At 34.9% G+C, this 15,881-nt stretch overlaps 1 long non-coding RNA gene across 1 annotated transcript; it reads right to left on the bottom strand.

Moving 5' to 3' along the window:
• Positions 1–409: 409 nt before the first annotated feature.
• On the bottom strand, positions 410–1,572 carry LOC107889093 (uncharacterized). The gene is made up of 2 exons (XR_001681635.2): positions 1,011–1,572; positions 410–714 (listed from the first exon to the last, which is right to left on the bottom strand). It is a non-coding gene; the product is annotated as an uncharacterized lncRNA (long non-coding RNA).
• Between the last annotated feature and the right edge of the window lie 14,309 nt (positions 1,573–15,881).

Below are 15,881 nucleotides of genomic sequence, written 5' to 3'. Positions count from 1 at the left end.
AGGGAGAATTTAGAGGTGAGTGTTCTAGCCTTTAGGTAAAAAGGTGAGGTCACTATACTTAGGGAGTGATAGAGTGTGATTTACATGTTGTTTTGTGGATTAAAAATAGTTGAATTACTCATTGAGTTAGGCTCTGTAGACGTAAGGCAATCGAACTATGTAAACAAATCTTAGTGTTCTTTGTTTATTTTGTTTACACAATTTTCACAGTGCCAGTCGTAACGGTCATTGCTGTCAAGCACATCCTTTCATCTTAAACAGTTCAAGAAATTAATGACTTTAGGTTTCAAAAATTATTAAAAATATTTAATATACATAATATTCTAAAAATAAAATACTTACAAATTGTAATTGTACAAAATTTTAAAAAAAATTATAAGTACAACGTTTAAAAGATGGACACATTGTAGATTTATAACTTGTATTCTTCAATCTTAATTTTTTTAATCTCTATAAAATCAATGCAAATAAACTAATGATAATGATAATATTAAAAAAATTTATGTAACAGCCCATTAAACCCAAACCTCAGCCCAATTAATAAGACCAACCCAAAATAACCTAACCCAATACCCCATGGCCCAAAACAGAAGCATAGCCAGGAAACCTAGCAGCTTCTGCTTGCACCGCAACGACCCCAACAGCCCCGATCTCCACGAACTCCGTACGCCCCACGCCCGTACATGCCAGCTGCCTTGCCACGATACCTGGTACCTACAAACAAATGAAGGAACGACAGCAAATAACAGCAACGACAGAAAAATGAAAAAAAAAAGCTCTTTGTAATCGCATTTTTCTTCTTTTTTATTTCAACTATAAAAAGCCAAATTCGATTGTAGAGGTTACGCATACTACGCATATTGAAATACAAAAAAGGCTATCAAAATCGAAAGGTGATTCTCCATTTTCCAGTCTCTTTAATTTTCGATTCCATTTTCTTTTTTTGTTTTGTTGAGTCTTTTGCAATTGCATGTAAAAAAATAAAAGAACAAGGAAAAGATAAGTTTTACCTTGCAAAATGCCATGGATTTCTTTTCTTTGCTTCGTTAAAGTCGAAGCCAAAGGAAGATTTCAAGGCTGAAAGTCATTCCTCAGGTTTGAGAGCACTATTGGCTGAGATGAATCGACAATAAGAGGGGAGATTTAGGGTTTGATAAAGGGGAAATGGGGTTTAGTTTGATTTGGCTGATTTAGCCATTATAAAGGTTTAGAAAACGGCGCAGTTCCAAGAGGTAAAGACCTGCGTGTTGACCAGTTTAGCAGGCCAGATTCATGTGCCTTGGCTTAAATTGGGAGATTTCCACGCATGACCCCTCTCATTTACTCTAATGTTGAATTAGGCCCTATGTGTACTTTAGTTATTTTTAAATGGCATCTGGAATTAAGAAATCACATCAATTTAGCCCACGTTTAAGCCTTGCGTTTTGGGACCAGGATTATTTCCAACATTAGTCCCTTGGCATTTACGCATACTGTGCATTAGCCCTCCGTTTAATTTCAAAATTTATAAATTATCCCTTTTTATTTTAATTTTATTTCAATTAGGTTTTTGTTTATCTGATTCATTATTTTGAGGAGATACATTTAATATTTTTTTTATGTGTCAAAACTCTTAATAATTTTTATTTTTGTTTAAATAAATCATTATTTTGAAATCATTATTTTATTTTACATTATGCGTAAAATTTTATTTAAATATTCATATTGAGCTTGCTATTTGAAATACTTATTATTTTAAAATTCATTTAATGTTCTTATATATGTGTTTTTTTTTAAAATAAATAAATTTGCTTTGCTTTTATTTGTATGGTTATTTTGAAGTTGGTTTTGTTATATTATTTTTAGCATTTTTGATAATGTTTCGTCTAAATTTTTCCAAGTATATTTGTACATATATTATTTTAATGGCTTTTTTTAAATAAAAATACTTATTGTTTTTAAAATTCATTTAATTATGTCTTTATATCATATTATTTTAATATATTATGTAGTATCTCATTCAAATGTTTTTATATATTTGTATACATATAAACAAATTAATTTAATCTTATATGTATTATCATTTCTATGTTATTTTTATATGTGATTGCTTTTAAATTTATATATATATATATGTGTATGCTTTTAATCCATTATGTATATAGTATATTTTCTGAAATTCTATTTTATCATGCATTTTGGCCATCCTTTCATGTTTATATATTATTAAATTCTCATTTATTGCATGTATTTTTAAAATGTTTTTAACACCTTGTATATTATTTGATTTAAGATATTCATTCTATAACACTCATTTAAAAGATTACATATATCTCTAGTTTTTTTTTTAAATCCATCAATTCATATATTATACATTACGTGTTTATCATTATTTCAAACTAGTTGTATACCACATTGTTTTTAATTTTCATTTTATTTTGTATATCTTGTATTGATTATGTTATATTGGGCTATGAATATTATTGTGGCATATTATTTTCGTCCTTGTATTGTCATATCAATTATTCTCTATACATGATTGAAATTGGGTTATATTTTTTAGGTTAGTTATATTTAATTATTTATTTTGTTAGTTGATTAAATAAGATACATTATCCTCATTCATCAAGTATTGTATATTATGTGTGTATATTATCCCATATCATTGTTTTCCACTTGGTTTACGAAATGTTGTTTTATAAGGTCCAAAACGTAAAGATTAATTCCGTTTTATTTCAAGTTGAATTAATGCGTTTTAAGCTAGTTTTATAATTATTCATTTAAAAATTATTTAAAACAAAGGCAATGTTCGATGTTTGGCAATTCGGGGAATCGTGCCCAATCGTGCTAGGTTTCAATTTTTCGTTTGTTCAAAATAATCGAATATTCCTTTGAAATTTCACTCATGTCTTTAAAAATTCTTTAAAACGAAGGAATGTTCGATGTTTGGCAATTCGGGGAATCGTGCCCTATCGTGCTGGATTGCAATTTCCCGTTTGTTCAAAATAATCGAATATCCCTTTAAAACTTCACTCATATTTTCTAAATTCTAAAACAAGGCAATGTTCAATGTCTAGAAATTCGACGGATTATGCCTTACTGTGCTGGGTTTCGGTTTTTTAGTTGGACTAAATAATTGAGCATCTTTTTATAATTTTCAACATATAAACTTTTGGAAGTCGAAAGTTATCGTGTTTTCGAGGGTATAAAGGATCGTGTCCTATCGTGCCGGATGAGATGCTGTATTCCTCTGAAACAAGAGAATTTTGACAATCAACTTGGGCTATTCAAATGTTTATAAAAGGAACCACATTTAAAAAAATATTTTTAAATCTCAGACATGAGGGTGCTAATCCTTCCTCATACGTAACCGGCTCCCGAACCCGTTTTCTCAAATTTACGTAGGCCAAAATCGGTTTTAATAAAACGAAGTGTTTTATTAGGTGACCCAATCACACCTAAATAAACGATTGGTGGCGACTCCACAATTTGTTATAAAAAGTAGATCCCCGTTTTTCCCTCAAAAAATGGTTTCGACAAGTATGATAGAATAATTGTGTGAAAATTTCGTTAAGAAATTTTATCGATTGAGTGCCCATTTTGACTAAAATGACTAAATTGCAATAGGTGCAAAACTTGAGTTCCCATAGCTAAAGGTGTTCAATTGTTATGAATTTTTAAATTAGAGGTCCTTAAATGGTAATTAGACCATTATACTTTAGGATGGACAAAAATGGATATGGTTAGGTGAAATTTTAATGTTATGCATTAAGGGTAATTTGGTAATTTAGTAAATAAAGACAAATTAAACTAATAAAAATGTCCATCTTCTCAATTTAGTCCCCCTAGCTGAAATTTTGGAGAAAGCCATTGCTAGGGTTTTGGCCAAGCTTTCAAGCTCGATTGTAAGTCCGTTCTTGTCCCGTTTTTAATGATTTTTATATTTTTGAGATCGTTGTAACTTGATCTAGCTATTTCAAGGACTAATTTGAAAGAAAGATAAAGTCTAAAATTTTACCCATGTTGAATATGTTTGTATCTTGATGTTTGATGGTAAAAAATGCATGTTTGTTCTTAGTTAAACAACATTTGTAAAGTGATTTTCGATAAAAAGGTCAAATAGGGACTTATTTGTAAAAGATTATAAAATGTGTAGAAAAATGTTAATAAATGAAAATTTTGGGCTGTTATGAGTACAAGTAATATTCGGCTAGGCTTGGGTTGTGATGAAATTGAAAGAAATTCATTTTACGAGCCTCGGGACTAAATTATGCTAAATTACATTATTTTATATTTTATTACTTGAATGTTAAATGTACGGTAAGATTTTCCTATTTCTTTTATATGAGCTTACTAAGCTATACAGCTTACTCTGTTTTACTTTCCATGTTTTATAGTGTCACCAAGCTAGCTCGGATTGGAGATCGCATCACACTATCAAACTATCATTTTGGGTATCGATGATTTTAAACATTTTTTGTATATGGCATGTATAGGAACTTGGTCATTTTGTTATATGTGTCATCATGATTTTGGCCAAATGTATTGGCTTGTAATTGTCAAAGGCTTAATTTGGTATTTGGCCATGTAAATGGGCTCATTTTGGTTAAATTGATTGTAAGCTCATATATATATACATATATATACATATATATATATATGCATGTATGTTCCAATGCTCCTTTGGGGATGTGGTTTATATTGATTTGCTAGATGTTGATTGTGGCTAAATGACTTGTTTTGAAATGGATGACTTTGGTTATTGATAAGTTAATGCAAATTGAAAGTAGTCTTAGTGGTGTTTTGAATGTGAAGTTGGTATGTTTGATTTGGCATAATGGAGTACATGATAGATGATGGTATTGCATTGACATGTATTAGCCATGATTGTGGATGTTTTGGTTGTCTAAGTATACCATGATTTATACCATTGAATTTTTGTATGTGTATGTGTAAATGAGGGTGGCAAATGGCTTGGTAAATAGCCTTAATTTTGTCCACACGGGTAGACACACGAGCGTGTGTCTAGGCCGTGTGTGACACATGACCTGTCCTATGGGCATGTGTCTTGGCCGTGTGTCCCCTGCACCTTAATTTTGAGAAACAGAATGTTCAGAATTAAGCAAATGGGCAGAGACACGGGCATGTGTCTCAGCCGTGTGCGGGGCACGACCTCAATGCACCGGCGTGTGTCCTGACCGTGTGAAGTCTGCACCTGTTTTATGAAAATTAAATTAACCACACGACCTAGCACACGGGCGTGTAACTTGGCCGTGTGTCTTTAATTTGTTCATGCCTTGCAAGTTAAAGAGTTACACGGGTTAGGGACACGGGCATGTGTGACCACACGGCCTAACCACACGGGCGTATCCTAAACTACACGGGCGTGTGACCCCTGTTTATATCAAAAATTTTCTAAGTTTTGTTAAAATTTCCTGAGATATCAGTTTAGTCCCGAATCACTTCCAAAGCATGTTTTGGACCTCTTAGGCCCATATTAGGGACTTTATGATCGAACACAAATGGTTTTAATTTGGATGCAAAATTTATGACTTGATTTGTATGTTTGCTTGTGAAGTAAGTCCGGTAATACCTCATATCCTATCCCGGCGTGGAATACGGATAAGGGGTGTTACAATCTAATTTCTTTAAAAAATTAAAATAGAATAAAATTTAAAAATAAATACTAATAATATTATAAATATATATTTTGTTTTAATATTCTTCTTCAGTCCACTATTTTCATCATCATCGTCAATCAACATTGTATTTCCGATGATTACTTACTTTGTAGTTACAAATTAACTAAGCACTTATAAATTTATAATACATAATAAGAATTTATTGATGTCAATTGGAGATTTTATAAAATTATAATAGTAATAGTAATTAGAAAAATAACTTAAAGTAAAATTAAATTTATAAGGACATGTAGTTATAAAGTGAAATTTTCACATTAAACAATAGATGATGACAGGGGAAAGTGAATAGGGTAAATTTAAAATAAATTTAGTATAATATGTATAATAAATTAAATAAATATGATGAAAGAATATCATAAATTTATCTCGCCATTGATTAAATTGATATTTCATCTATCTTCTCTGATATTATCATTTAAATATGACTTCAAATTTTCTATTCAAAAGATCATTATTTTAATACTTCTTTATTTTTTGGACATATTAAACTTACCGATTCTAATAATCTCCATTTTCTGATATTATTTAGATTTTATTTGTTGCTGTTTGTTTGAAATTATTTTTAAGTGTTGAATATTATTTATAATGATAAATCTTAATTTTAATTGGTATATAACTGTAACACTAATTAAATAATAATTAACTTAAAATAATATATATTATTAATAATTAATAAATATACTCAATCGTATAGTTCAAACTAATAAACATTTTATGCAAAAAATAAATTTATTATTGATATGATTTTATCTATTAATAATTATTATTACTTACTCTTAATATGTTGAATTCGATTTTGATTCAACTATATAGTTCAAATGAATAAAAACTCTATTATTTAAAATAAAAATTATTTTTCTTACGTCAACATAATAATATAATGAATAATAAAGGGTATTTTCATTAATTTAAAATTTTCTCTCAACTCGTGTTTTTATATAAATTATAGATAAAATTAATATGTAACACTAATAAAATGATAATTAATATAAAATAATATGTGTATAACTCAAATTATTATGATATTATGAAAAATATTTTTGTAGATATGTGTTCTTCAATGATTGTGCGATGCATATAAATATTTTAGATTGTTTCCTTTTTCCCGATTGAAAACTTATTGCATTTATTGTTTCCTAAGTCATTAAGTTATTAAGTAAGTTTATTTTTTGGTCATTTAATTTTAGAAAATTATAAAATAATTATTGAACTATTTGAAAGTTTTCATTTAAGTCACTAGGCTATTAAAATTATTATTGTATACCTTCTTTGTTTATACCGCATGCACCAATCGGAAGCTCTCATTCCTCTCTTTTTTTTCTACAGTTCAGTTTTTTTTATGAAACAATTTTAATCGTTACAAATTTGCCAACCAAAATCGAATCATCTTTCTTCTTTGATCTTCAAAATTGATCTTCAGATTGATTTGGATCGAAATTATGTTTTTCTAATCGTCGGTAGGTACTAATTCACTATACCGATTGTCATGTTATTGCTTGGAGCTTACTAGCTAGACTTTAAAAAAAAAACTTTGCAGTCCAATGACTTAAATAAAGGCTTTTTAATAGTTTAGTGACTTAAATAAAAAGTTTCAAATAGTTCAGGGACTATTTTTAACCTTTTGAAGTTAAGTGACCAAAATGCAAACTTACAAATAGTTTAATAACTTTAGTGTAATTTTCCCTTGTTTTATATATATATACACTTGTTTATAAAACAAAAAGATTATCATAATTTCTTTAATTTACCCTTTGGTTGGTTGGTGTTTTTAGGATTCTATGAAAAAGTGTGGTAAAGAACAAGTGGGAGAATGGTGTAATCCTTGTAATGATATTTTAGCTACCATTCTTACTCAACTTTTGGGTAAAGAATATTGTTGTAGGCCAATTTTAACCCATTTACATCAAAATCCAATTTAACCTTACCTAACCCACAAAAATTAAACCCAAAACCCAAAATCTTAACTACCCAAAGCCCAATTTACATCAAAACCCCAATGGCCCAAACCCTAAGCCCAAATCAAAATAAAAAAACCCTAGCCCACAACCTAAACTTTTCTCAACTAAATCCTAGCCTTTGCCACCACCAACTCCACTAGCCACACTTGCTCCACCACCTACTCCACTAGCCACACTTGCTCCACCACCACTTATACCTACAAATGAAGACATAAACAATAAAAAATATTTGGTAAATGGCTATATAAGCCTTCTCATATTTTGTATTTAGGAGAGGAAGAAGTTTTGGGGGAGAAAGTTATTGGAAAGGATTTTTGAGAGTAATCAAGGAGAAAAGTTATTGTAAAGGCTAGTTTTTGGAGAGGCTAGTTTTTTTTTTTGGAGATTAATAAATATCAAAGCAAAAGAGGTTTCTTGGTCTATTCTCGTTTTAAGTTCTTTGTTTGCTTATTGTTTTCCTTTCAGTTTTATTTTGTTTCTTTTATACGAAAGAAAAATAAAAGGAGGAAGCTTTCCTATTTTTACCGAAAAAGTTTTTTTTGAGATCCGGCTACCGTGTACGGTGGCACCGACAGTAGCCGGCGGCGGTCCAGTGACCGGAGGGTGGCCGGCCTTGTGGCCGGAAATCACCCACTCTCTCCCTCTTTTTTTTGTTATTATTATATTTCTTAATATTATATTATATATATTCTTTTAATATATTAGGTATATTCTAAATTTTATATTACGTATATATATTATACTATTTTATGTATATATCTTTAATACTATATTATTATTTTTTTCTACATGTTATCTTATGTATATATTTTAATTATATTATGTATGTATTTTTTACACTATATTATGTACATATTTTATTTATATCTATTTTATACATATGTATATATTATATATATCTTAACATTACTAGTTATATTTTCACTATTTTATGTATATACTTCAAACATTATATATAGTATATTTCTAACACTATTACTATTTATAAATATATATATATATATTTTACGTACATACTCTTAATATCTTTATTATGTATATATTCGTTGTTTTTATTTCACATTGGATACTATTATTATGTTTAATATATCGCATGCATTGTTATTGTTTTAATATTGTTGTCATATTTATTATTTGTTTCAATGTATTTCCAACTCGTTTATTTTTATCTCCCGCCTATTTTATATCATTCTGTTGTTCATTACTTTAAAGATTTTTATTCATGGTTTTACTAATTTCAATAAATAAGGCAATGTTTCGCATTTTGGAACATCGAAGAATTGTGCCCTAACTTACAGGGTTTCGGTTCTCTCATTGGTTCTAAATAGCTAAATATCCTTTTGAGTTTTAAAATGTACGGATTTCCAATTTAAATTAAAAGACGACCTTGTGCTCGGGAATTCATGGTATTGTGTCCTAACTTACGGGATGTGATACTCCGACATCTCGAGATAAGGAAATCTTTAAATAAATCGATTTAAGCTAATTCAAGAATTTTAAAATCAGTATTAATAGAAAAGATCGTATTTCAAGTCCCTTCCCGATTTTTAATTTTCGACATTAAGACACTAACTAATCAATTCGGTACCAATTTTTTGGGCGTGTCGAGGGTGCTAATCCTTCCTCGCACGTAACCGACTCCCGAACTCATTCTCTCAAGTTTCGTAGACCAAAGGCCCTGTTTTAGTAAACTAAAATTGATTTATTAAAACAAAGGTGATCCGATCACACCTGATAAAAAATTGGCGGTGACTCCCGTTTTAATTTTCACTTTCAAACAAAGTCAATCCCCGTTTTCAAAAGAATGGTTTCGACAGCTTGGCGAATCCACTGGGGACTTCGAGAGTTAAGCCTTAAATTGATTATTTTTTTTGTCTTTTGTCAAAAATCGAAATCGATTTTAAATTTACTGCATTGCATGTTGTCTGTTATTTTCGCGACTCTCTTCATAATATGCTTGCTTTAAGTGGTTTAATTCTTTGAGGTATCTTTGCATATCGCATCACATTATTGGTCGATTTCACCCTCTTAAGTGGAAGTGAAAAACTACTCCTTCGTGAGGTCTTCACCTCCGTATAGGATAGTGGATCGCTTTCGGGATACATCCGTACCTGCGTCTTCGTGGGGTTTTCACCTCCGTATAGTCGTAGGGAAATGTATTCCTCTGAATCGAACTCGATCTGCATGAACCTATAATAGGTGAGGATCAAGGAATCTGCTGGTTCAGGTACCTTTACTTTAGAACCAAACTACATGTAATGAGCCCTAGGAGCCTACCCTAGGTAGAACCACACCAAACCCTAGTGGTTATCTGATTAGGTGCTTAATTACTCACTATTTGCTTTGAATTCTATTCTTTGTATATAATACTAACTTGTTGTTTTTTGATCATTTTCGCATGACATTTCATCATAAAAGGGTGTTGATTTACGTTCAGTTACTAATTAGAAGAGTTTAGCATGGAAAAAGGATTTCTTGATAGAATGGAGGATAATGCGGCCGTCCGAGTGTGGTCTGAGAGAACGCAACAAGAGAAAGGAGATAGTTTGACCGAGGGATATAAATCGAAGTTGTGGGATTTCACTCGCATCAGTGTGACTCAGAACGACCTGCAAGAGTTAAGGGATATATGGAATAGTTGGAATGGCGAAGTCAAACAACTTTTTTACTGTAACTACGGGGTCCTACCCTATTTGCTCAATGTAAAGGTGGAAAAGTACTTGTTCCGGGCCCTCGCACAATTTTGAAACCCAGCTTACAGTTGCTTCACTTTCAGAGGAGTTGATTTAGTACCTACGGTGGAGGAATACATGGCGTTACTTAATTGCTCGAAGATTCAGGCCGATAGGACCTATTCAAGACCTGTTAATGTCCCTCCCTTTTTGAAGAAATTGATGAATATCACGGGGATGAGCGAGCAATGGGTTGCGACCCGCATCAAGCAAAAGGGGGATAGTAAATGTATTCCTTGGAGGAATTTGAGGGATTTTATTCTTGCGCACCCAGATTCGAAGAAAAGGGTTGATGTTTTTGCCTTAAGTCTCTACGGTTTGATCGTCTTTCCTAAAGCACTTGGACACATAGATGAAGCCGTCTCAAATTTATTCGATCGACTTGATAAAGGTACCACACCTGTCCCGGCAATCCTGGCAGAAACTTTTCGATCCTTGAATACATGCCGGAGAGTGGGCGAGGGAAGATTTATTGGTTGCGCACAGCTTCTTTTGGCTTGGTTCCACAGTCATTTTTGGAAGGTGGAGAAGGTCTCCTATCGGGCATTCTCTAAGGATTATTCCCCATTAAGAGAATTAGTGGCCACATTGAGGCGGGACGACATCTCTGAAGAGAGGTGGATAACTATTCTCCAAAATTTACGGACCGAAAACGTTGAATGGAGGGCTCCGTGGTTGATTCCTGACGAGATCTTATATAGGTGCGGTGATTTTGACTGGGTCCCTCTGGCTGGAATATGGGGAGCCATTGGATACGCTCCATTGATGGTGTTAAGGCAGTATCGATCAAGGCAGTTTATACCGGTGACACAAGGGTTGGCACAATGTGAGTTCCCCTATAAAGACAACAATTATAAAAAAAGGGTTCGCGAGATATCAGATGCATGGAACCAAACTCGAAGAATGAAAGGATTCACTGCAGGCCCGATGATGACCCCCGAGTATGAATGGTGGTGGTTCAGGAGAGTCAACGACAACATTCCTAGGCAGAATCAAGGGAACACACAACCGATAGAGGAGTATTTATGGGTCATCCCATCCGAGTTAGAGATCATTAAGCAAGATTTTGAGAAAAGAAACTCGGGGTTGGGGAAGAAGATAGAGCAGCTAGAAGAAGATAAAATGAAGTTGGGGTTAGACGTCGATATCCACAAGCTAGAGGCTGAGAAGTTAAGGAAAGGAAAGAACAAGGCCGAGGAAGATTTAGATAGTCTAAAAACCGATTACAAGAAGCTTCGTATAACGATAAAAACTGCCGGATTAGGTAAAATGTCAGAGCAATGGTGTCAAGAGATTAAAGAGGAAAAGACTAGAGCCGACCATTGGGAGAAAAGATTTCAAGATGCCCGAGTACGAGAGGACACTCTAAAGAAGAGTTTGTTAGAAACCCAAAACGAAAAGGAGAAGTTATGAGCTCGGGTGGCTGAATTGGAAAGATTACTTCAGCAACATCGTAGCCATAATTCGATAATTAAGCTAAAGGCTAGTCTGAGCAGGATCGAAGAGTTGAAAGGGAAAATAGAAGAACTCGAGACTGCACTGCGAGATAGCAAAATTCGAGTGGAACTTCTTGAGACAAACAACGACCATTACAGAGAGCAGCTTCACCACTCTCAAAACCAGATTAGAGATAGAGACTATGTCATGGGCGAAGCTATAGCTCAGGTTCGGGAGATAGCTGATCACTTGCAAACCTTGGCAGTTCAGGCTGATATATTGAGCTTAAAGTACGAGTCGGAATCAGACCGAGGCTGAAGCTTAGCTTGGCTTCTTAGGAAAGTTAAGACTTTGGGCATTAGGGCGAAGTCGTATATGTAATCATCTGTTCTATGTAAAGAAATTTTTCTTCTAGTGAAATTCTTCTAATGAAATTGAATTAGAATCAACGCCTCTTTTTGCATCCATTCATCCATTCATTACATATACATATCCCATAATCATTCGCTAAGGTTAGAATCATATAATTTGCAATTGCAACACTTCAAATCTGGAACCACGCTATTCGTATAAAACGCATCGACAAGCTAGAGCAATGGAGGCTGAGTTCAATAAAAGAATCGAAAGGATGGAAAGAGTCCAGAAGGAATTACAAGAACAACTGGCTAAGTCACAACAAGAAACGAGAGATTTGATAGTAAGATCTCGAGAGGAATCACTTGAACAAAATGATCAAATGGCTAGAATGATGGAGATGATATCAGTTTTGGTCAAAGGAAAAGGAATCATGCAGAACCCCGACAGTATGGAACCTCAATCAAGAATTAATCATGACCAGAATTCACTCCACCACATGCCCACGTAGCACAAAGAGGGTATGCTCAAGGGGAATCCACAAGCTTGGAACAACGACCTATGCCATTTGCTCATCTAGGGCAATAAACATTTATGTCAAATCTCGGAGCAACCCTTGCCAATCCTGTAGTTCCAGATTTAGATAATCCAGTTGAAATAGCCAAGTTGAAAATAGATGATCACGAGGCTCAAGAGAAGTATAGGAATTTGGAAGAAAGACTCAAGGCAATAGAAGGCACTGAAGTCTTCTCGATACTAGGTGCTAAAGAACTCAGTTTGGTACCTGACCTAATCCTGCCTCCGAAGTTCAAGGTGCCTGATTTCGAAAAGTACGATGTGACAAGATGTTCAAAAGCACATCTTGTCATGTTTTGCCAAAAAATGACAGGTTACGTGAACGAAGATAAGCTACTTGTACATTGTTTTCAAGACAGTCTAGTAGGACCGGCTCTTCGGTGGTACAACTAGCTTAGTAAGGAAAGGATCCGATCTAGGAAAGACTTGGCATCGGCATTCTATGAGCAGTACAAGCATGTATCAGATATGGTGCCTGATCGAATGACTTTACAAATGATGGAGAAAAAGCCGTCAGAAACTTTTAGACAGTACGCACAGAGATGGAGGGACGTCTCAGCCCAAGTAGAACCCCACTAACGAAAACAGAGATAACCATCCTTTTTATCGACACCTTAAAGACGCCATTTTATGACAAACTAGTGGGAAGCGCCACCAAGGACTTCGCGGATATTGTAATATCTGGTGAGCTTATAGAGAATGCCGTCAATAGCGGTAGAATGGAAGGTCAAGAAAGTTCAAGAAGGGTAACACCCATGAAGAAGAAAGAACCAGAAGCCCACATGGTGGGAATGGGAAGTCATTATCCCCTAATTCATATCCAAACCAACCCCGACCTCGAAGTTATCCACCTCCAAATTTCTATTATCCCCCTCAAACCCCTTACTACCAAACACCACCTCTTTCTTACCCCGTATACGCCACGAACAACCAAAGACCCGTCACCACATTCCCACAAAACACGGTACCCACTCAAAGCCAGCCCAGAAACGAACCAAGACCAGCAAGGCCTAATCCCGAGAGACCGCAATTTACTCCTATCCCTGTGTCGTATGGGGAATTGTACCCAAAACTTCTGGAGAAACAGCTGATTTCTCCCCATTACATGGCACCCCTTAAACCTCCATACCAAAAGTGGTACGATCCAAACGCTAGTTGTGCATACCACGCGGGGAACCAGGGGCATTCTACGGAGAATTTCTTAGCATTTAAAAGGAGAGTTCAAGGACTCATTGACGCGGGTATCCTACGGCTCGATAGTGCCAGTAACGTAATTGGGAACCCGTTCCCTAACCATGCTGAAGGGAATGTGAGCACAGTGGGGAAAGAGGACGAATGGAAAGTCAGAAGATGTGTTTCGAAAATAAGGACGCCTCTGCAGAAAATCTGGGAGGTACTGGTTAAGAAAGGATTGCTTTGTCACCCCGATAGAATTCTCAGAGAAGAAGGTCAAAGTTTTTACAATTTTCAAGGAATTGTAGGACACGACATTCAGTCGTGTGAGGAATTTAAAAGGTTGCTTCAAGACCGGATGGATAATAAGGAGATTAAGGTCCTTAACAAGAGGGAAGAGACCAACGAAAGAGAAGTATGCACCTCTGAAAACCAGTCATCAAGTCTCCCTTATAGCGCGGATCGACCGTTAATAATTTATTATGATGCGACGAAAGAGCTGGTGAAACCAAAAACAATAATCGAAGTACCGTCTCCTTTCCCGTACAAGGACGACAAAGTCGTACCATGGAAATATGACATCAATATCGTCACACCGGAAGATGAAAAGCTCAAAGCCATAACTGGAGATGTTAGAAAGGTAGGTCATTTTACCCAAAGTGGAAGATGTTATTCGAAAGAGGTCGAATCAGTGAAGAAGAACAGTGACTGGAAGCAAAAAGGGAAAGCAGTGATGCATGAGGCCGAAGTCGAGCAAGAAATTCCACCCGTGCAAGAAACTAAAAAGCCTGTGGATGAGGAGGAAGCACAGGAATTCTTGAAATTTATCAAACACAGTGAATACAATGTGGTGGAACAATTGAATAAGCAACCAGCACGAATCTCGGTTTTATCTCTGCTGCTAAATTCAGAGCCACACCGGAACGCTTTGCTAAAGGTGTTGAATCAAGTTTACGTGGCAAACAATATATCCATGGAGAAGCTGGACAGATGGGTGAACAACTTGAATGCGGATAATTTCATTTCTTTTAGTGATGACGAAATACCACCCAATGGTAGAGGCTCCATGAAAATACTACATGTTATGACTCGTTGCAAGGGCTACATAATACCGAATGTGCTTATCGATAATGGCTCGGCACTCAATGTCATGCCTTTGGCCACGCTTTCCAGAATTCAGATAGATCTGTCCTATTTAAGGCCCTATCATTCCACGGTAAGGGCATTCGATGGGACAAGGCGTGAAGTTATGGGAAAGATTGATATCCTTTTAGAAGTGGGCCCTTACATTTACAATGTCGAGTTCCAAGTCATGGACATCACACCCTCGTATAACTGCCATCTGGGAAGGCCCTGGATCCATTCTGCTGGAGTAGTTCCATCCTCTCTCCATCAAAAAGTAAAGTTCATCATGGATGGTTGTTTGGTCACTGTCGAGGGAGAAGAAGATATTATCGCATCTATCTCTGCTGATGCTCCATCTCTTGAAGTAAGCAAAGACGCAGTGGAATGTTCCTTCCGATCCCTTGAATTTGTCAATGCCACTTTTGTCGCTGAGGGAAATAGAATTTTGGTGCCAAAACTATCGAGAAATACCAGAATGGGTATCAAGTTGACTGTAGGAAGGGGAGTTCGAGCGAGAAGAAGTTTAGGGAGATATCTGCAAGGAATAGTCAGGGCTCTAAAGCCAGTACACCACAAGGCTCGATACAGTTTAGGGTTCCAGCCGGACATGCATCAAAGAAGAAAGCAGTGGAAGAAAGATTATGAAAGAAGGATCGCGAGAACATTGGGCCGAGAACCAGAATGGGAGCCCATGGAATTCCCTCATTTGTCAAGAACATTTGTGTCTGCGGGAATGATATACCCAGGGCAGTATAGTGCACAAAGCACAATGTTAATGATCAAAGAGGGTTTTCAGAATATCAATATAAATGTCATTGACAAAGGAGCTGACGCAAGTAAAGACG

Source organism: Gossypium hirsutum, chromosome A09 (genome assembly GCF_007990345.1).
Source record: "Gossypium hirsutum isolate 1008001.06 chromosome A09, Gossypium_hirsutum_v2.1, whole genome shotgun sequence".
NCBI lineage: Eukaryota > Viridiplantae > Streptophyta > Magnoliopsida > Malvales > Malvaceae > Gossypium > Gossypium hirsutum.
Note: the sequence above shows the minus strand (reverse complement) of the source record. Positions and strands in the feature narration are given on the sequence as shown.